The following is a 23625-nucleotide window of genomic DNA, read 5'->3' on the forward strand; positions in this document are numbered from 1 at the left end:
AAATCAACCACTGTTGCAACCACAGAATATAATAAATCAAAGAAAAGGGTTTTTTTGTTTTTTTTAAATGCATAAAATTATGCCTGCTACATTTGGAACATATTACAGATGTCTCTGTCCAAAAGATTTTTTTTTAAAAAATTCTTTTCTGCCTTGCTTTTTAAGCTCACAGGGACATGAGCTTGCCTCTTTGGAGCCATGGTGCAAAGCCATCATTTTTAGTACGAAAAGTTAAGAAATCATGTGCGTGGACATCAGGAGGCCAGGGAACCGGCCATGGTTTCCTGGAACTGAAATAATCAACTCCGGCCAAGGGTTCTTCCTTCCAGTGAGGAATGCTAAACAGCTTTTTGGCACAGGCTGCAGTGGAATGGAGGGAGAAAGAACAGACGGGAAAAGTAGAGTCAGAGACAGTACCATGGCAAAGACTCACGGGACTGTGCATGAGAGCCCTGTCAGTGGCAGAGTCAGAAACTAACACTGGGAGAAAGGCCGAGGTTTGTTAGATAAATACGCTTCTCTCATTCTCTAGTTCAAGTTTTGTGGGGATCCTGACCCCAAACCCTTGTGACTTCTGAGGCAAATTACAAAATTACCTATTTAACCATCATGATAGATTTTTGAGACCTGCTAAACACTGATGCTATGGTGGATGCAGGAGTTGGATAAATAACTAGTAATAATCAATTACTAGAAGCTCGAAGCTTCTCAATGGTGCCGAAGAGAGCTTTGTTCCTTTCTCTGTGCTTTGCTCCTCTGAGATCCTCAGGGTATTAAAAAATGTAAAGACTCTAAGACAGGATTAGAAAAATAAATTGTTTTTTTGTACCTTTCCATTTCTCCAAATTAAAACCTTGAATATTTATGCCTGTACCTAGAACCCATAATGTTACATAATTCTGCTAGGCACACATAACTATATGAGGTTTTTTTTTTTTTTGTTTTTGTTTTTTGTTTTTTTTTTAAAGATACTTATTTCACTCTCCCTGCAGAGTAGTCTGGTACTGGGACATGTTACGGAGACAACATCTGACTACTACTGTCTTTCCACTATGGTATTAGATGCCCTTCATGGAAGGAAGCCATTGAATAATTGTCATTTCCAGCGTATTAGCTATTTATTTATCTTCACAGGTCTCTTGAGCCAGGAATGCAGGAGGGGTCATGGACTCTATCTGACCATGAACTTGGGAGAAGGCTCAGAATGAATGGTAATTCAGAGCGCAGGCCCTTCAGGCTGGCCAGCCAAGCTCCTCCTTGTGAGGTGCATTAGGGAATGTCTCCTGGGACCTCTAAGCCTGTTTCCTTTAACAGTGACAGGAACCTTTCCTCAAAGATCCCTGTGAGATGAAAACAGACGCTGTACCTAAGACTTTTAGGACAGTGAAGAACAAGGGTTCGAAAAACCAGCAGCGTTGACCACCACTGATATTTGCATTGATCAAGGGTGCGTTGGAGTTAGCTTAGCAGAGACAGAGAGAGCACAAACTCAATGACTCTTGTTGCGATGATATTTCAGGAAGTGAAAGTTGAAAAAAAAGGGAGACCTTAGAAATTTGGGGGGCGAGGGGAGGAAGTCATGGTGAGAGTTTTTGCTTTGTACAGGAAACAGCTGGCCAGTGTGGTCGGAGGCTCTGGATATAAGTGTTGGATGTGAAGCAAGGTTGCCAGCAGCCACACGGGGAGACACTGCACACAGCCCTCAGAAGCCCTCAGAATTACCTTTTCCCTCAGGGACTTCACACAGGTAAACCAGATCCCTGACTACAGGCAAAAAGAATCCTTGGTCAAACTGAAGAGAAACAAATGGGAGAGGATATACCATCCGGAGACTTGTGTGCCGCCTTTTTTTTTTTTAAGACAAGGTCTTCCTATGTAGTCTGAGCTATTAGGGGAAAGGGCCCGGGCCACCACACCCAGCAAGAGGGTCGATCTGAAATGTCTTCACAACAGTTAGCACATACTCTAGTGGCTTTCTAAGTTACAGGTCTCAAAGGGTGTAACTTATAACAAGGTTTAACGATAAAGCGGAGTTTAAAATGTAAGGTGAGATTTAGAAGTTTAGAAATGTATAGCTTCATTTTTCTCAAAGGCTCTCCTTTGCAGATCGGTTGTAAGGTGTTTTGTGAGCACCATGTTTCGATTTGTGCACGAGAGGAGTGGTAATACGGTGACGTGGAAATTACGAACATTCTGGCTCTAAGAAATCACTGCTGTTCTTTTTTCTTGTTTGAGAGGTGTTTGGAGAAAACACAGTATCTTGTAGGCAATTTTGGTTGCAAAAATTGCGTTGACATTTTGGCTTATTTATTTATTTGGTTTTTTTGTTTTGTTTTGATTTTTGGCTCTCTGTCAACAGGAAAGACAACCTTGACCTCAGGGCCAGCGGCTTCTTTCCTCTCATGGCCCTTAATGCGTCCTATCTTTCTATCTTGTCTCGGGTCACCACACTGGGTAATTCTGAGGCTCCGTTCACATGAACACCCACACGAGCAGTGACCATAGAGTTTGAAGTAACAGCCTGTGCAGCTGAGGGGACAACCTGCTACAGGATAAGCCTAGGTGTGCCACGGCTGCTGAGTTCAACTCACAGGGCCTCAGCGATAGAGGAGCATCAGTGTGACCACAGGTCTCACCCACCTCTATACAGCATGCTCATCACACCCAAAGATGTGGTTAGGACATGAGCGTGTGGTGTTATCCTAACTGAACAAGGATTTTGCAACTTAGAAGCTCCCTCCAACATTCTCTACACCAAGATAAACAAGGGCTGGGAGAAAACACCAGCAGCCACATACCTCAAACTCCTGATCTACAGCAAAATTAGCCCAGTGCAGCCTTGTCTACACACACACACACACACACAGAGAGAGAGAGAGAGAGAGAGAGAGAGAGAGAGAGAGAGAGAGAGAGAGAGAGAGAGAGTCTTCTCTCTCCTGGATAAAGGATAAATTGAAAAGCTATTTTCCCATCCTTTCTTCTTTGTAGAAATAGAACTGTCTAGGTTAGTGCGTCCCCATCCCCCTCTGACCTTCCCTGACATCTGCCTCCAGCATTACAGTCCTTGTCACCAGCACTCCATCCTTTGTTACACGACCAGGGGCATCCATGTCCACAACAGGAAACTCATCCCTTTATCTGATTGTTACCCTGGAGATGTGTGGCCAAGAAGCCCTACGTGGCACACAGCGATTCCAAGGTGTTAGAAAAGGCAGAGAAATGCTAACTGTCGAGAGAAAACCTTGGCCTAACAAGACAATGAAAAGCAGAGAAAATTGCCCAGAACCATGGAATCCCTAGGTCATTACTCAACAGAATAAAAGAAAGCAACAGGAAAGACTGATCAAGCTTCGGGATTAGGAGGCCTTTGATGCCATTAGCAGTTGAACAGAGGATGGAAAAAGGATGGGAATGTCTTCTAAGGAAACCAGGGGTGGTTCAGCCTAGTTGCTGTTAATTGGAGGTGGAGGAGGGAAATGAGTTTTTCTGTGGCATATGCTGGGATTCAAGGGTTTACAGCTTTTTTTTCAGCTGTGGTAAATTGTCTCCCAGGCTTACTGCCTGTCTGCTAACCTAGGCCTAGCTCTGGAAGCTTCTAGCCTCCTTACAGTCTAGTCTAGGCCTAGAATGTTTTCAGCCTCTGAGACTTGCTGCTGAGTAAGCTCACCCTTACTGGTTCTTCCTGATCTCTGGCCGGCCGGTTCCACTCAGCTCTTCTGGTGCAAACTCATCTCCCAACTGACTGATTCAATCTGGCTTCTCTCGGCCTCGCCTGAATTGCTCTGCTTGGCCTCATACCAACTTTGACAATCCATTCTAATCTTCTGGCTTCTTCTTCTCAGTCTCTGGCTCCTTCTGTCTTCCCCTGTGTCTAGCCTGTTCTCTCTTCCACTTGTCTCTGTACAACTCTCCCAGTAAATCTGCTTCTTTTCTTCCTCCTCTCTGCCCCGATTTCTTAAGCAGCTTCCCTTTCCTCTCTCTTCTTGGGAGAGTTAGACATAATTCTGTCAAATCTTTCTTTGATTGCCACTCAATTAGACAGCCCTTTTAAATATGGGTACTTCTTTCTACAAACTAACTTGAACTTCATCATTTGGGATTAAAGGTGTGTACTAAGGGGCTGTATGTATTACAGCCAGGGGTGTTAAAGGTGCATTAGGGGGATGTCTCCTGCTAAGGGCTGAGCCACAGCACAACTAGAAACAGATTTTTTTTTTTCAGTAAATAACACAATCTCAGGGTTCACAGTGTAATCAGATATCCTACGACAAGGGTGGTAAAACATGGAGAAACTGGGGGTTAAAAGATTTTAGTCATCCTGGACAGGCAATCTGTGAATCAGAACTAGCAGGCTACCACTGTAGGAAGTAAGGAGACAGAAACTGCCCTGACCCCTGGAGCAGTCCTACACTTGGGAGGGACACTCTGAAAAAAACCAGGCCTGAAGTGACAGATCTGAGAGGGGGCAAAAAGAAAAGAATTGCTCAGGGTTCATAAAGGCAAGCAAGACTTTTCCAGGAAAAGGCAGACTTTCCAGTGAGTATCACAGAGAAACATAACAGAACTGGCTGGTCATCAGTGACCCCCTGAGAGGCTGGCTGGAGAATCCACTCCATGAGGAGTGAAGGCGCTTTGCTACCAGTGCACATGCCGAAGGAAGGCAGCCAGCTCTGAAGGGTAAACTGAGCCGGAAGCTCACTCACAGACAGCTAAAAATAACTATAATCTGAAGACTCTTTAAAATTAGCTTAATGATTGATTGTGCCATAGTGCACAATTGGAGACCAGAGGTGGGAGTCCGTTCTCTTCCTCCACCACATAGAAGCCAGGGATCAACCCTAGGCCATCAGACTTGGTGGCAAGCACCTTTACCCGCTGAGCCATCTTGCCAGCCCTAAAGCTTAATGCTTCTTAAACTCTATAAGTGAGGCAATCACCAGGAGACACCATTGATCCTGTTACATGCCTGGAAAAGGGAAGCACTTCTCCATTTACCTGGGAGGGACAAGCTGAAGTGCACCTGAGGTGGAGACTGAGGGGCTTCTTTCTGGGATCCTCTCAGCCTGCAGCAAAAGATAAAAACCTGTCTGCTCCATCCCCAAGATGTAGTCATTTATGGATGACAGTAGCCTTTTGTAAAGATTATGAAAACAAAACCCATTCTTTAAGCAAGATTTTTTTCTCAACTTTTAAAAAAATTAGATATTCTCTGTATTTACATTTCAGATGTTATCCCTTTCCTCCAATCCCATCCTCCCTCCCCCTCCCACTGCCTCCATGAAGGTGCTCCCTCTCCCAACCACCCTCTCCCACCTCAGCACCTTGACGTTTCCCCTACAATGGGAAAACAATTTAAGTAAGATTAAAACTGAGTGTGTGACTTTCTTTCGAGGGGGGGGGGGGGAATCACAGGCCAAAAATATTCCTGTTGACATCTCAATAAAGCCTTGAATGACTCAAAAAGCTCACCCTAAAGTTGTATTCCACAAGCATGGGATTAATCTTGTCATTCGTATACACTTAAAAATACACCTAACCCCTAAAGCTATAGTTCTCAAGTATTGATGGCTCCGTATGAATTATATTACAATATGATCTCCACACGAACCCTGTGAGATAAAGGGAAATTACTAACATTTGTTTTTCTAGTTGGGGAAACTGAGGCTTGGACAGGCCAAGTTTTACACGTTCATGAATGTGGACGGATATGCAAAGAGATAAACCCCTAATCTGTCAGAAGTACCGTAAGTATCTACGTTGTGAAACCCTTAATCTGTCAGAAGTACCGTAATTATCTACGTTGTGGCTATCGACTATTTCATTGGATTACTGGCCTTTAAAGTTATATGTATTTGAATTTTTTTATTTATTTATTTTTATTTTATGTTCATTGGTGGTGTTCAGCCTGCATGCATGTCTGTGTGAAGGTGTCAGGTCTCTTGGCAGTGGAGTTACAGACAGTTATGAGCAGCCATGTGGGTGCTGAGAATTGAACCCAAGAGTTCTGGAAGAGCAGTCAGTGCTCGTAACTACAAAGCCATTTCTCCAGACCCATATTTGATTTATTTTTTTTTTAATCAGAAAGACTTTTTTTAAAGTAGGAACTCCAGGGAAAGACTATCAGTCTGAACAACAATCAGTTCAAAGACTCCAAATTTGATATGTCCTTTTCTATTAATAAGCTTATGTGTTCAGTTCCCCTAGATACGAGTGACCAGTGTCCCTCAGTGCAGCACAGCCAAGGGTGAACAGGAAACTCATGACGAAAGCCTAAGACCGTAGGATCCATGACCCGGAAGCCTGGATTACCATCCCCTCCTCTCCTCTAGGCCCTTCCCTGGTCTGGGGCTCTCAGGGAAGTGTGGGAAATTTGAATAAGGATCAGGTTAGAGCACAAGGTCAAGCTTCAGTGTCTGGGATTTATGACAAACCTAGAGAAGTGCAGACCCAGGGCCAAGAGGCAGGGACATACCGGATGTGGTGGGTCTGACCTGTCCCTGGCTTCAGAGGAACCACAGCCTCCTGCCTGGTGATCTCAGAGGCTATTAGAGATTTCTGTCTCTAAAAGTCTGATGTATGGGGGTGTGGGGGTGCTTAGAGGCAGGGTATGTCTGGTGGCTGCCACCTGGTTTTGTTTTTTTGTTCCCTTTGGGTCAGAGTTCGCTACATGGTGCCTCAACTTCCCCATGGGCAGGGTGCATCTTTTGGCTCCTGTAGCAGCCCATGAGAAACTAAGATCCCATGCCTTCAGTGTGGTACTTCATCTGAATACAGTTAGTGAACCCCAGCATCAACCCCAGACACTTGGTCACCACAGTAGCCTGAAGAGAGATGCCTATATAAGAAGCTTAAATGTTGTAAAATAAAGTCGTTTAATAAAAAAAAAAAAAAGAAGAAGCTTAAATGTAGATAAGATCCCAAGCTAGTATACCCTCACATATATACTCAAAAGACAGGGGAATGACCCAGCAGGTGCCTTAGGCCTTTGGCTATCAGCACTCATGGAGCTTCTTTGGGTTAATAGAATTCTGTCGCAGAACATCACCCATTCATTATTCACTAACCCAATCATTTTATAAGCATTCATTTAACATCCCGCTGCTGCTTGGCATAGCCAGTGAAATTCTACAGCTCGAGATTGATGGAAATCTAACCTCTTCAAAGAGACAGGCAGATGGACAAACAGGATATAATATAATTAGAGCTACACCGGGAGAATCCACCACGGGCATGCAGAATGACACCCGGTTCCATCTGGCCAGCTGAGGACAAGCAAGGAGAAGTGATACTTAGCCACCGGTCTGAGATATAAATGGAGATTAGCTAGGATCAGGGGACACTGGTGAGAGAGAAGGACATTCTCAGAGGACCTGGTCTCTGTAAGAACCAACCATGAGAATACAACGCACCATTTTACTCAGCCATGACCACGGCCATGACAGCATGCAAAACTACTGTATACTACCCAAAAGCGTTTGTGCGTCTGGAATCCCTAATTCTTTCTCCCTTTGCCTCACTCCATACTTGGACGTGCTGACTGTAAAAGCTGGGTGTGGAGTGGGGTGGGGAGATGAAGCAGGATATGGAGATACAGGCAAACCATGAGCTTCAGAGGTAAGGCTAGAGTTCAAAGGTTTTGCGAGCTATGAGGGATGGGGTAAAGGGTGAGGTGACGGACACATAGATGTCGTAAGGATGTTTGTTTTGGACATGGCTTGGAAAGCTGAATTCCAACAGTTCCCCCCCTTTTTTTGGTAAGGTCCCCATCAAAACATCAGCATTAAAATGTCAAGCATTCAAGGGAAGCCCATGAATGATGTCTGCTGTCCTCTGACCTGCAGACAATTCCATTTGGAGAAGCAAGGAACCAGAAGAGATACAGAAGGAAGAGACACTGGACAGATCAAGAGTAAGGTGCGAAGACAGGGCACTGAAGAGGCAGGGTCCTGAAACAGAAGCAACAACCACCGATTAAACATGTGAGCAAAGTCACAGTAGCTTAATCTATGTCTTAAAGAGGTCACCTGGGAAGAAATGAAGAATCCAGACAGGAGGTGAGAAGTTAAGCAGAAATTATGGTGATCAGACTAGCAAGATGGAAGGGGAGAGTGTTTTGTATAAGGTGTGACATCAGGACACTGGGATCAAGTGTGTTGAGGCTCATTTAGAAGGAAGAGGTCATTGCGCGGTGCGCAGATGAAGAAGACCCTTGGAAGGGACCAAGTTGTATTTGCCAAGACAAGGACTTCAGGAGGAAGAGTGACTGAGGGGAGAGGGATGTGATGAGTTTGACGGGCTGTTCCCAGAGTCTGTTTAGCCAGTCAGTCTGGAGAAGCAAGAGGTTTGGACATGGTGAATAACAGTAGGGGAAGAAAGAACTAAGGCTGAGGTCTGGGAAAGGCTAACAATTACAGTTGCGCCTGATAAATAGCCACTTCTGCCATCATCCTGAAAGGGCAGAAAACCAGGAACCCAGAGGAAGCCAGGCAAAAGAGATAAGCGTGCTTACTCCACTGGGGTCAACTGTTAAGCAACACAGAGACAAGGAGCTCAAGCACAAGAGAGAAGAGAAGGCCAGAGCAGGCTGCAGGTAGCATTGGAGGGTTGTCAGTTTTGGGGTGTCCATCTTATTAGTCCTGAAGAAATCAACCCCATTTTACTTTCCTATAGAATAGTACACCCAAGGGTTTCACACAGCTATACTCCTTTTTCTTTTTCTCTTTTTAGTTTTTCCAAGACAGGGTTTCTCTGTGTAGCCCTAGCTATCTTTGACTAGTTTTGTAGACCAGGCTGGCCTCGAACTCACAGAGATCCATCTTCCTCTGCCTCCCTAGTGCTGGGGTTAAAGGCAAGCCCCACCACCGGCCTGGATTACATCTACACTCATATGTTCTGCATCAGGAAGACTTCTCCAGGGTGGGCCACGGGTGAGATGCATGGCTCCAACCTCCCCCTGGAACGAGTTCTTATCTCTTTCTCACATGTTGGCACTCTCTGAATCGCTTCAGTTAAAACACACACACACACATCCACATGACATCATCTGTGGCTTCAGGTGCTCTATGGACAGCCTACCCAAACTGCAACCGACAGTCCCCTTGGGACCTCTGACTCCCTGTTAAAGACTCAGCCCCAGAACCACTAATCCGAACCCCAACCCACTCCAATCAGCTTTGCGCTGTTCCAAACAAGACAGAATCATCCCAGAGTGGCAGAGGGAAGCGAGACACAGTGGCTTCCACTGACCCTGAGCTGATAATTCCTTATTTCCATTTTCAGCAATGTAAAGAGGATCTGCTTCCCTTTTCTGAGAATTCTGACACGGGCAGGCAACCAAAACAAGCCAGCCAGCCGGCCACACACACACACACACACACACACACACACACCAGACCACAGCAAGGGGCCCCAGCCTGCTTGTGACCTTATCCTTGTACACAGGTTGTGTACTAGACCACTCACACACAAGATACATTCCAAGTCCAAGTGCTGACTGGAAGCAGGGTGTGTGGGTTTCGCCCATTGCCAGGACAGATGAACGCAGACACCCCGGTGGGTTTGGCACAGCAGACATATCCACAGGGGTGGGCGGGCTGGCTGGGCTTCAGTGCAGCAGGCTCTGGGGTGTTGATATCTAAAATGCATCAACATCTCTTCCTTTTCTTATGTTCAGAGCAGGTAACGTTAGAAGTGTCCTGAAGATGGGATAAGAAAGTTCTCAGATCATAAAATGTGACCCATTCCAGCATCTCTACTTCATTTCCTCTTTCAGATTAATTTTTGAAATTTCTGTCTATTGTCTTATATATAAAAAGGAATATATTCCCACTAAGGATAATGTGGAGAATGTTTACACACTCACAGTTTACTTCTAAACTCTAGAGTAGTGAGATTTATATTTATATAACTGCTTGCATGCTTTCCAACTTCCTGGGGACATGGCTATTGTTCCAGAGGAGGCGTTCCCAGTGGGGGCAGAGGAGCCTGTCACCATAGACAAATGGGACAGGATCCTCTGACCTTGTGACTCCCTGCTCTAGCACCTTAGTGGCTAAGAATTATTTAGTCTGTTTGTTTGGTTTTTTTTCCTCCCAAGTTGGTGGAAATTTCCCAGTCTTTATGCCTACCCTCTTTACTTCCTCAAATTGGAAGACCAGAAAGAAAAACTTCACCCTGGAAGGTCTTTCCTATTAGTTTTCCTGCTTTGATGTTTCTAATGTTTTCTTTTCAGTCCTCACATCACCCACATCCATCTGGAAACCGTTTCTCAAACTGCTCCAGTATCGATTTAGGAACAAACCATGCCGTGGCATGCACTCAGTCCTGCCATGGCGAATAATACATCTTTGGGTAGACAACTCACTGACAGTAACTCTTGCAAAACAGAAAAACCGCAAATTCAAAGCATGTAAACCATAAAAATGCAACCACAGCAGACGTCTACTTGGAGGATGAGGGGCGGGACTAGAGAGCTGCAGTTTCCACTTGTGAACATCTCAGGGGCTGGGGAGACGGCTCAGCAGGTAATGGACTCACAGTGCAAAAGCAAGGGACAGAGGCTGGATCCTCAGCCCCTGTGTGCATGGAGCCCACCTGCAACCCAAAAGAGAGGTAGTGGATTGGGGTGGGCGGGACAGTGAGAAACAAGGTAGCTACACTAGCCAGTAAGCTCTGGGCTCAAATAAGACACTATAAGCTAAAGGGTGAGGTCTTCATACATGCATGTCTATGTGCACCCACACACAAATCAGTGCCTGCGTACATGTGAATGCACATACACGCACACACACACACACACACTAAATAGTAATAAAAAAACAAGACTTTAAAAAAAAGATTCAGAATATTATTTACAGATCAAAATAAAGTGTTTTCAAACAACCACAACGCTTGAATTTACAACAGAAGACAAGATGAGCCCACGTGTTAGGAGGCAGTGAGGATCTTCCTTCTTGGTTTAGAGTGGCAAAGAACAGGCATGGCGTCAGTGTCACAGACTGAGACGATCCCCCACCAACCCCCATTTAAAATGTCTGTATTTTCTCTGAGTGCCTCTGCATCTGCGATTCTTCTAGCAATTATTGGCCACGGGCCAGGCTTGGTCACTTGATGTGGTGTGTTTCTCTCAATGACAGAGAAACGTGACCACTGACAAGTGTGAGCAATGCATTGCACTATCTCCTCGCCCTCCATCTGTGATTCTCAGTCCAGGGAGAACCGAAAGGGCTCTAAGGGCATGTGAACCTCCAGTGTTCCTTCCTCTAATGTAATGGCATGACATGAGCGTTGACAGCGACAGCTGAGGAAACCACTTCAGAGCATTAGTGCCTCACAGAGCCCTCCTGCCTAAGGGACATGCTGTTACTACCAGTTACCAGCTGACAGGGACAGAGACTCGGTCTTAGAGACTGGGTGAGTTCTCCAAAGATACAAAGCTGCTTGCAGAGGGATCAAGTGGTAGCTGATGCTAGTTCACCGAGTGTAAAGTCTATGGATGAAGCCCCTCACCAGATGGCTCAAATGATACAAATAACACAATGCAATGCCAGCCTCCATGGAGACCATTTCTTATACTGGGAAGGGGAGGGAAAGGATGAACTAGAGATGGAGAGCAGCACTGACTTTTCTAAAGGCCAGAGCTCAGATGACCCTGGTTCATACCCAGAACTCTCTCCTTGATTACTTTCACTTTCTCCCAGAATTAGGTCCTGTGCTAGTTACTGCTCTAATGCTCTGAAGAGACACCATGACTAAGGCAACTTATTTAACTGAGGGCTTGGTTACAATTTCAGAATGTTAGTCTATTACCATCGTAGCGGCGTCAGGCAGGCAAGCGTGGCACTGCGGATGTACATCCTGATCCACAGGCAGCAGGCAGAGACTCTGAGACTGGTGTAGGCTTTTGAAACCTCAAAGCCCACGCCAGTGGCATACTTCCTCCAATAAGGCCACACCTACTCCACAAGACCACACCTCCTAATCCTTCCCAAACACTTCTATTCTCTGGTAACTAAGCATTCAAATATATGAGCCTAAGGGGATGAGGAGCCATTCTCATTCAAACCATCATGGGTCCCATCTCCAAGCCTAAGACCCTCATATACATGCCTCCCGATTCAAAATCTCAACTGATTCCACCCAATGACCAACTCATATCAATGTCTAACAGCCTTCCAAACTTGGCCAGTGACTCACCCTCCTACAGCCCAAGATGATTTCCCATCTAGGATGATAGAATAGAGGTCTGAGGAGATGGCTTAGTGGCTAAGTAATCTGTACCCCTAGCACTCATGTTAAACCAAAGACATGGCAGCACACACTTGTAACCCCAGTGCTTAGGCACAGAGCTAGGAGATCCTGGAGCTCTCTAGCCAGCTACTCTACCTAAGATAGGAAGCTTCAGATTCAATTCAAGACCCTGCCTCATAAAATAAGGTAGACAAGAGTAGTTAGACAGAATGACTAGGCTTGATGGGGACAAGGAAGAGGAGGAGGAGGCCACACAGTTGGGTGTGAAGAGATGAGAGGATAGAGAGGAAATGAATAGGTTCAAAATAAATTGTGCGAAGTTCTCAAAGAAATTAATAAAAATATTTCAAAGAATAAGGTAAAGCAATTCTAATGCTCACTTCTGGTCTTCACACATGCCCACATGGGTGAACATATGTGCACACATGCATGTGCATACATACATCTGAGTATGTGAATGGGCATGTCCACGCACACATACACTCACACACACACACACACACACACACACACACACACACACACACACACACACAAGGGTGGAGAGCAGGAGCGGCAGCATTCTTCTCAGAAGCACAAAACAAGTCATCCATCCTTGGCTTTTCTTTTCCTTTTAAACCACTTCTCTCGTGCTCATTTTATGAAAGGGCAGTTTGTGAGGATACCTCCTGGGATTCTCTAAAGTGGCTAGCACCCCCAATGCACTTGCTAAGGCGGCATGTGCCTGCGACTCACCTGGAGACCTTGATGGATGCAGCTATGTGAGTCATACCTATTATGGTACTGTCCAGAAACATCCACCTTCTAATTTATTTTCTCTGCTGTTTGATAAATCTTTCTTACCCAAACATCAGTCTCAAAGTGTTTTATAACTCTAAATTAAATAACTTATGCTAGCCTCATAGTAAGTCTAGGCAGTTCTATTATTATTCCTTTACAAAGATAAGGAGTGTGAGACATAGAGAGGTCAAATAACTTATTAGACCTTGCAATGCACACTTAAGCAGATTGGCTAGAGGCTTTTTAACTATCTTGCTATATTCCAATCATGCAATACTTTTCCCACCTGTAAATTTTCCTCCTATAAGTAGAGACACATCTGCAATGAATTAATTGACCTGCTTTTAACCTGGCTTTCTTACAGCCAGGACCCACCTCTGCAAAGAGCCCAGCTTGATAGGTGCACACCCTGTATCCTTTTCACAAGAAAAAATGCAACCAAATGACAAAGGATCCAAGACGCTTATCCTGTGACCACTGCTGAGACCACCCAAGCCACCCAGAGTAGGGGCTAATATGTGACATAAAACGACTGATTCTTTGGAACTGTATCCCCAAGGCATGCTAGACATGAGGAACTTAAAACCCAACAACAACCGGTCATGGGAACACCAGGGCCCTGAGTGTGTTGGGTGGCACAGATAGAGAGGTCAGTAAACACCTGCTGCAGCCAACACCGCCCACTCATGCCAAAGACACTGATAGGTGAGTGACGGTCTGACAGGCTAAATTTACTCAAACAGGTTGCCCCATTCTCATATGGCTTCCTTTATAAAGGTGAGTTTATAAACAAAAACGCTAAGGAAGAGGAGAGAGACAGACAGACAGACAGACAGACGGGGGGTGAGGTGGGTGCTCCAATGGCACAGCTGACTGTGTGATGGTGCAAAACTGAAGGCAGCTTTCTCCCACCCAGCTCTCCACAGGTGTGCAAGCAGTGAACACACGGCCCACTTTGAAAACACTTTCCCTTTTGTTTCCAAACACCAGCCACTTGGTGGTGACAAAAAGCACAACTTCCAAACCTAAGGGATTAAAGGAAGTGGATTCAAGGCCCAGCTCCACTCCAAACTTAGACAAATTTTAGCCTCAGACCCTGCCTTGGATGCAAAATGAGATATTCACTTCGTGGAGGTAAAAAAAAAAAAAAAAAAAAAGACACCGTCTTGCAGAGGACCAGACACCTAGAAAACAGACACCTAGAAAAACTCAGCGAGCGAGGGTTACTGACAGGGACTTCGATCGCTTCCATAGCAATATAAGTTTTCCATGCACTTCAGCTGTTCAACATCTGAAGTGGGAAAATGCAGACACAAGGAAAAAAAAACATTTGGCAAGAATGGAGAAATAAGACAGTGAGCTATGGTTCTGACAACGTTGGGCTCATAAAAATGTTAATATGTAGAACACACATCCTGACTAGCCTCCGCCTGGCCACTTAATCATAGCATTCTAGGTCTTCTCTTCCAAAAGTGTCCATTAAGAGAGATGCACAGGCGTACTCAGTTTCTTAAGCAAAGGGGGAAGTGGACCTGTTTGGAAAGGTTCTTTGGAGCAACTCCCATCTGTGATGTCTGGAATTCGGCAGTTCAGTTCACAGGTTAGCAGCAGCAGCTCCACTCACAAACATTTCACGGATACACCCTCAGTCCAGTTGGGTAGACAAACACAGATCAGCAGCAGTGGCACAACCCAGAAGCCAGGTCTCAGCCTCAGCACAAGTCCGCGGGGGGGGGGGGGGGGGGGACAGCAGGAACTCCAGAAGTTCTCAGCTGTGCGTCTCTCAGGGAAGACCAGTGGAGAGGAGAGGGCAACAAGCATTGCACAGCTAACTCCATAAGCAAGCCTAGCTCAGCCTCCATCACGGTCCGTGGAGTCCTTTTTATACTCCCTCCAGAAATCACATGTTCTCCACAGGTCTTGCCTCAGCACGTGTGTCTGTCTCAGATGACATCATTCTGTCAATGAGCCAGATTCCACAGAAGCCGCAGCACACCACCAGAAGCTTTTTGGTGCTTCTCTATCTGTGGAGTCCCAACAAATCCAGCTCAACTACACAATATAAGGCAGACCACATGCGTGTTGTTAGCAAAGAATCCTTCATCATATGTCCTTTCACGTGCTTGCTCTAGCAGAACATCCTTTCTCCCATGTCTGCTTCAGTGAAGAGTTACTTCACAAGTCTTCCTTATCCTTTCACCTGTGCCCACTTCAGGAAAGCTCCAGCAAAACACTATCCAAAACAACTGACTCTCCAAAGTACCCTTAAGTTTCCACTTCGTGGGGAAATGCCTCGGTGGATAAAAGAGGTTGTCATGCAAGCATGAGAACCTGAGTTCAAATCCCCAGTACCTAAGTAAAAGTCTAATATACAGCACAAGCATCTACTATGATCTCAGCATGAGGAAAAGGGAGGTGGAGGTAAGTAGAAAATCCCTGGAAGCTGGAAGACCAGCTAGTCTGGTATATGCAGGAATAAAAAAATAAACCAAGAGACCATGCCTCAAAAACAAGTGAAGACTGGCACCTGAAGTTGCCCTTTGACCCTAACACTAATGCTGTGGCACGCACACACACACACACACACACACACACACACACACACACACATACACACATACACACACACACACACACACATTTACAGACAAACTAAGAAAGGGGGAGGAGGAAGTAGAGAAGAAGAAAGAAGAGGGAAAGGAGGAAGAGGAGAGGGTAAAAGAGGAGGGAGAAGAGGAAGGAAGGAGGTGCAGTAGCAAAAGCAAACAGCTACCTTCAAAAGGCAGGCAACAGAGGACAGTATCAAGCTGGTAATGGTTTGGCATCTCGCTCCCAAGTTCAAACAGATTAAAAGCAACCGGCAGACCCACTACTACCCTGGCTGACATTTGGTTAATATAACCCAATGCCATTTTGTTCACACAGCATATTTGCAGAGAGCCACAGCACAAAAGTGGCACTTTCTTTCAATAAAAGTGATGGTTTTAAGCCTGAAAGAAAAGGGTGTAATTATCTAAATTTAAAACTAACAGGGAGTATGAGGCATTGGCAGTTGACGATCTCTGTGGTATATAATGCTAGCTGAAGAGACCCTGGCTGGATGGAAAGGCCCTAAGTCCTTGGTATCACCATCCTTGGGGAGATCTGGGAAGTAATGCAATCTAGACGCCAGCTAATGACAGGAAACATGGACGTGTCCAGGGAGACCTGCATGACTTCGAACTACCCATCTGACCTTTAAGTCAGGCTAGAAGCAGAGAGACAGTCTGACTGCCTGCCAGATGACAGTTTATGGTAGGGTTAGACTTTATTTATAAAGACGTTTGACATCCTCAGCTCCCAAGTGCTTTCCTATTAATAAAACGGACATGTTAAGAAGGTCACATCAGAGTCCTGTGCTATCTGCCTGCTAATGAACTACAGCCATTGGTTAAGAGGCTGTGCAAATTTGTATGTGCATGAGCGTTCATCTTAGATAGGCAGAGAGGGCCACTGAACATGGAAGTGCCCACACCGTCTCCCCTGACTTCTGTCGACTCTCTTATCCCGGATGAAGCAATCTCATCAGGGAACCTGAGGTGAGTCACCAACGCAGAACCACAGTCATCAGTGGTTTGTTTCCTACAAAAACAGTGCTTTTAGCCTCATGAAATCCTGTTTCTACATTCCTCCCACAGTACCTGCTCTTTCGCAGACCTACAAGGTCAGGTCTCTGAACTCCTGGCACTGGGAACCCTTTTCGTTATTTGCCTACCGTTTGTGATCTCACCATTAACTGATATTAATCCATGCAAGTGTTACATATACTCTTTACTCTCAGAATAGAGGCTGGTGTAAGAAGATACAGAGTCCCTGTAACTTCTTCCTCAGAGTTTTGTACCCAGAAGGATTGTCAATACCATCATGTGAGTCACCTTCCAAGGGCTATACTGGGCCATCACAAACATGGGAATCATTGACCACCATCTTCTCATCAGTGAAGCCACTGCTGGTCCCAAGTCTAGGTTAGTAAGGTACACAGGATGGACAAAATATACAAAGCCTTGAGTTTCCAATACCACCCTCTTGTCTGTTTGCTCGTCTTATCTGGTGTCTACCTGCAGAACTTAGACTAGTATTTTTATGTTAGTTATAACACTTCAGAAAGACAAGAGCACTGTAAATCATTTTCCTACAACTGTTCAATACACACACATAAGGACAGTGTTCTAGGTATCTGAGGTCTTGACATATTTGACATGTGATATTTCCTATCAAGTTGCCAGATGAATGTTATCCGACGGGAGAATAGCGCTTTCTCAGTCTGCACGCCATTTTAATCCTTCCTGTCTAGAGTCTCTTGTGGGTCACTCTGAAGGCCAGGGTTCTGTTTGTGGCATCTTTTGAAACTTCAAAGTTTCTGGGAGACTAAGATGCAGGGAAATGCTCAAAGGCCACATAAAGTCACCAGGGGAAGGGCACTTTGAAGCTGAGTGTGTAGGAGGGGAGGAAATTACTTGCTTTTCAGTGTTACCTGGAGAGAGAAACAGATAGCCTCAGGCCTACAGAGCGAGAGATCTGGTTCCAAGCTTTCTCACCTTGAGAGAAACCCAGAACCCGGAGAGACTTGTCTGTTTCAAAAACATACCTGCTAAGTGTAATTATCTGTCAAATATTAGGCTTTTTCAAAGCTTTGGCTCACAGCATTTCTTATTTTATATAAACAATACACACTGTTTCTAGAATTTTCTACCCACATCCCATCGCCCCATCATATTCTCATCTGTGCCTGGAGACACATCTTCTAAGCCACTATCCGGCATTCAAAACACTGAGCCTAAAAATATGTCATGTGCTCACATGCTGCGTATTAGGGTGGGCACACAATAGTTATCTGGCTCCCAGATAGAAGGTCACCCTTTCTTTGTGCCTGAAACCAAGAAGAAGAAAGAAAAGGAAACCTGCATTTCATTTCCTGTACAAAGCAACATGTTTTCTCTTTAACAACCATTTTTCAAACACTGTCACTGGGAGAGAAATGAGTCAGTGCTGAGAGGATTGTTGTGACTTGCCCTTCCTATTACAACAAGCCAAAGAGTTTTGGCCTGGTTGATCTTGGATTCTCGGAGGATTATTTATCTTGGGGTAGAGATGGGCTGCAATTTGCAAATGACCACGCCGTACAGATGTTTAGTCACAAAGACTAAACCAAACGAGACGAGCAATTTCTTGGTCTCACCCTGCTAAGATTCAGCCAAAGGTCCACCCAGTGGGCAAGCTCCAGAAGTTAGGCTGAAAGGACCAAAGAGTATGAAAGACTAAGATTTGGATGTGTGGACAGGCCAGGGAGAGAGGAGGCTGGAGCCAGATGAAAGGGTGTGTGCTCAACGACAAGATGGAGACACTGGGCGGAATTACAAGGGGGTGGGACAAAGCAACCCTTGTATGCTTCTAGAAGCTCCAAAATGGAGATGCTTTTGCATTTTCTCCTTAGGAGAATTTCACATGACATTTACTATAAGCCTGAGCAGGGCGATACACACCTGTAACTTCAGTACTTAGGAAGCTGAGGCAGGAGAATTGCTTAGAGTTCTAGGCCAGGCAGAGCTACACAATAAGGTTCTATTAAAAAAAAAAAAAAAGTCAAGCAAGCAGTTAATAAGAACTGGAGGTTTAGTGACTCCTACACACCCGATGCTCAAGGCAGCCTAGGGCAAAGTGCTAGAACCTTCCATAAACCCTCCCTTTCTTCCCAGCAAACACATCTTCATTTCTGCCTTTACTACTATTCCTAGTGAGGCCTCTGGACCAGCAGCATCAACGTTCTCAGAGCAGTGGGCAGGAAAGCTTACCCTCAGGTCTGACCGTGGATTGACTGATTCAGAAACTCTGGGGTGGGACCGGGGGCAGAGTCAGCAACTTCTGTTGACTGGAGCCTTCCAAGGGACTTAGATGCAGCCAAAGTTTGAGAACTACCATATTAGACGTCTGTTTGTCTGTCTGTTTTTAATGATGTTACAAGATAAAGATGTCCAGGTAAGAGAGCACATGCACTGTAGAAAGACGTGTGGAAAACACAAGCCACCTCAGCATCAGCTGAAGATTTTCCCAGTCCTGGTATTTCGAGACACATGAGGGATGTGAGGCTACTGGGTTGATTAGGATCTCGCCGCCTCTTGCTTTGCATTTCACCAATTTCAAACTTCTCTCCACTGTGCTCTGGAGATTTGTGTTTGTCCTGAAAATGTGACCTTGTTAAACCTCAACTTAACTTCATTAGGAGTTGGGGAGATGGCTCAGGAGGTAATAGTGCCTGCTATACACCCTGAGGGCCTGAGTTCAAATTAATGTCCAGCACCCATGTAAAAGGCTTCACAGACTGGTGTGGAGGAGAGACTGGGGAATTGTAGTAGGGTCTAGCTCCAGGTGGCTGAGACCTGTCTCATGTCATGAGAGACCATGTCTCAAGAGAATGAGGAGGAGATGGCAGAACAGGGTACCCTAAATCTTCCTCTGGTTTCTGTGTGCACAAATGGGTGCACACATATGTGTGCATACAGCAAACAACACACACATACATACACACACAGGCACTCTAACACAGCGCACACACAGATATATATACATAGACACACAGATGCAGACATAAACACATCTGCTCTCAGTGGCTACATCCTGCCTATAAGATAGATAAAGGCCCAAGTGTCTGATCCGCAAGCCCAGATCCTTCATCATCTGCCTCTGGGTGACTTCCCTGAACCTTATTTTTTTTTTCAGTTTCCAATCCCCACAACCATATCTCCCTATCTTCAGGAAGCTTATACTGTCTCTGACGTCACACTTGGCCATGTCACTGACCTTGGTTTGCAGCGTGGAGCTGTTGGGCCAGCCCAGCACCACTCACTCCCCGGCAGATGTTAGATGTCTATCTCTGCCATAAGTGAGGTCAGTACGGCCCTCGAGGGAACCTCCTGATTTGTTTTGTTTTTAAGTGATGTGGGACCCACCTAGACACACAGCATCAGCGAACAAGAAGTCTGGACGACTGTAGAACAATGAGATGTCAGATTACTCTTTACTTAGCCCAAGTGGGCTGCGGCAGCACACGTGATCTATCTTCTGTGCCTTCTCCCGTCGGTTCTACCTTGCTCTCAATGACTCCACTTCAGCTCCTCATTCTATCAACCACCCAAATGGTCAACTCTCACTTCGAGAACATCCCTGATGCCACAGATATGTAACGGTGTCCAGAGGGCTGTGCTATGGGCCTCCCATCTACTGCCCATTACTTTTTTTTAGCATACTGTCTCTCCACTATTTAAAATCAGTATCACTCATGTGCAGCCTAGCTCAGAGAGCCAAAGCAGGGTACCCAGGTTTCCTAGCCGTGGTCAGAGCAGAGGCTCTCGCCAGATGAGAGTCCACCTTTGAATTCAGCAATGTGCTCTATGCCGAATACTTCTGAACCTCCCCGGCCCTAGTTTTCGGATCTCCCCTCTCCACTGGAAAAGAAAAGTCCACAGAGCAACAGCTGAAAGGCCACACTGATCTCACACTTGCAAGATCTGCAGCGAGAAATGCAGCCCGGACACTGAGAAGACGCTCACTCTCTGGGCCAGTATATTGATCCTAAGGTAGACAAGGCACTGGGCAACCACAGGAAAACTGGGATAGGTTGTCTGACCTTTCACTGAGAAGGTCCAGGCCACAGGAGTGGAATGGGACAACAAGCTAGGCAAATGTCTACTGAGAACACAGACAGGTCTTTAAAGTTGGTTCCAGAGGAGAAGGCTGACAACTCTAACACGTGATACATGTGATATCTTAGGTTTAGAAACACAAATAAACATGTAGTCACCTGTCTCTGTGATTCTCAGATTAAACAGCTAAGGGGCGGGGAGGATACAAGAGCAAGGGACTGAACTAGACCACCTGAGACAGACATTCCAGCAACTGCATCAAGTTAGAAACACAAATTTGGGGCTTCTTTCAGCTGTCAGCATTTTCTTATGAGGCTGAGAATTGGGTATGCCCCCCCCCCCCCTGCTTAAAAAAAAATTACAAGCCATAAAGTGCTAAAAATAATTCCTTCACCACTCCAGTCGTCCATGGGAGGGGAATGAGAGAATACAACAAAAGTATCACAATATCCTTTTCACAAAACATTCATAGGGTTACAAAGCGTTGATTATTAATTGAAATTCATTTCTCTTTCCCATCTGCTCCCCCACAGTATATATTCATTACCTTCAAATGATACCATCAGTAACATTAGTTACAGTAACATTTTTCTCCTTGGAGAGTAGAAAACTGCTAAATACTCCAAAAGGCTGTGGGGCCAGTTTGGACAGGTCTGATGTACTCTCTTAAAACAATCACCCACTTCACAATAGTAAGAGCCAGCATGTTTTGAATGCCTGATATTTTTTCAGACGGTGGCTCATATAATCTTCCATACACCGAGTACAGCCAGGACCGTCACTTTACAAAGGAGAGCAAACAGCACAGAACGCATGAAGGAGACAGGGAGCGAGAGCAATGCAGGCACGGGCAGTAGCTGCACAAAACCAGAGTTAATGATTCACTTACAGCCCTCAGGCAGCTCCTTTCAGCAGTCTTACGGGGAAGCGCGTGCGCGCGCGCGCACACACACACACACACACACACACACACACACACACGCACGCACCTCTTCATCCCAGGGAGAGGCCAGTGTCCAATAAATCCACCGCCCTCCACCCCACCCCCGCCCCATTTTCAACTATCCATCCTAACGAGAGGCAGTGTCCAGAAAATTGCTTGGCAACGCGTTCAGGAAACTCTATCCAAGGCCCGGGGTCCAGGCGGCCCCTGGGCGCTGTCCAGCGGGCAAAAAGCCTGAGAGGCCAGGCTGGGGTCCCGACTCAGAACACCCCGAAGCTGGGGCGCAAAGCCAAGGCCGGGATTTCGAGCGGGGGTGGGGCGAGGCACCATCTCCAAGGACACCTGTTGTTGCCTCCCCGCTCAGGACAACGAAGCGACTTTGGATCTCTGCTGCAGGCACCGGTTGGCAAGAAGTGCTGCTGATAAATTGGGGGCTACGGGGGTCTCTCCACGAATACCCCGAGGAGGCCGCCTCGCCTCATCCCCCTCCCTTCCCAGATGGGGCTCCTCCGGTTTGGTGGTGCGGTGGCGCTCCGCGCTGGTTCGGAACGCGGTGCTGGGAGATGCACGGCGCTAGGACCTCGCGGCCGGCGCCCCCCACCGTCCACCTGCGGCGCCTAGGTCGCTCCCCGCCGCAGGTCGTACTCACCAGCGTGAAGATGAGCAGGGTCCCGGAGTCGGCACTGAGGTCCGCGCCGCCACCAGCTCCCCAGCCTGACCCCGTCCCGCCGCCGCCGTTCGCGCGGAGCTCGGACCCGGCCACCGCACCTACACTGCCCGATCGCGACTCTGGGCTTGCTGGGCGCCCGCCGGCTGAGGGCGCAGCTCTCGCCGCTCCTGATTGGGCGCAGCGTGTGCAAGAGGCGCTCTCTGATTGGACAGGAGGAATGGGTTGGGCGGAGCCACTCCCAGACCCTAGCTGCCCTGGCCTCGATTCCCACCGCACCTGGGGCCAGGAGAACAGGGAAAGCCGCCGGCCCAGTACCCTGTGCTGGGGTCAGCCAAGCAAGCCCCCGGGACAAAGAACAGTGTTTCGGGGTGGCAGGGACTTGGGATCATTTTAGCTACTCCTACTCCCCCTGTGGGCTGGTGGTTATGAACCTCTACCGTGCTGGGGGACCCGTGCTCCTCTGGCCTCTCACATACAAGCTACTTTGAGTTCACATTAATTTTCCCATTTTAGTATAGCAAGTGTAGGGCTTAGGAAGGACGCCTGTAAACAGTAGGTGACAAATAGTGTTTATGAACTCAGATTAAACTCTATGTAAATCTGTGTATGGTCCCTACTACCAGAGCTCACATAAGGGAAACAATTTGTCAAGAGCCCAATACCATCAATATATTAAGAGCATTGTGCTGGCGAGGAAAAGAACAAGATGAGCTGATGTCACCTACAAAGAACTTAATACCTAGTTGGAGAGATGGAGCTGATTCATAAAATAATAATTACCCCAATATTAACATGATGTATATTATTTGACAGGCAATATTCCAAGAACTTTACATTCATTTTTATAGTCCAGAAATACAGGAAAAGTCTGCCATAAAGAAAGCCTTGGGGATAGAACATAGATGTTCTAAAGATGCCAAGGTTGCTTCTAAAAGACCAGCATGGCTCCAGTTCCTGTGGGGAGAAGAGAGACGGTAATGATTCCCATCATCCATCTCTCCCCTCATAGTTCTTTAATCCTCTTCACGTCCCCACCCACCTGTTCTGGATCTCTCTAAACACACACACACACACACACACTCACACACACACACACAAAACAAGCGGTGTAAATGCACACGCCACCCTTACGTCATCTGCTCTGCCATCCTGATAGGCAATGGATAAAAAGCAGCTCCATTTTCTGTCCCTTCCATTAATGAGCAAGTAAATAGTACGCCATATGTGACCGTATCCTATAAGCATTCTCTCCTGAGCTCTTAGGCCCACAGAACCCTCAAGTGTGGCTGGTAGAGGAATGCTTA

At 46.3% G+C, this 23625-nt stretch overlaps 1 protein-coding gene across 1 annotated transcript in view; it reads right to left on the reverse strand.

Annotated features, from left to right (window-relative positions):
* The window catches only part of STON2 (stonin 2), a 132789-nt gene extending 110370 nt beyond the window's left edge, over positions 1-22419 (reverse strand). Inside the window, exon 1 of the mRNA XM_080916057.1 lies at positions 22301-22419. The gene's annotated coding sequence lies outside the window, so the exon portion shown is untranslated. The remainder of the gene's footprint in view (positions 1-22300) is intronic.
* Between the last annotated feature and the right edge of the window lie 1206 nt (positions 22420-23625).

This window comes from Micromys minutus, assembly GCF_963924665.1.
Source record: "Micromys minutus genome assembly, chromosome: 1".
NCBI lineage: Eukaryota > Metazoa > Chordata > Mammalia > Rodentia > Muridae > Micromys > Micromys minutus.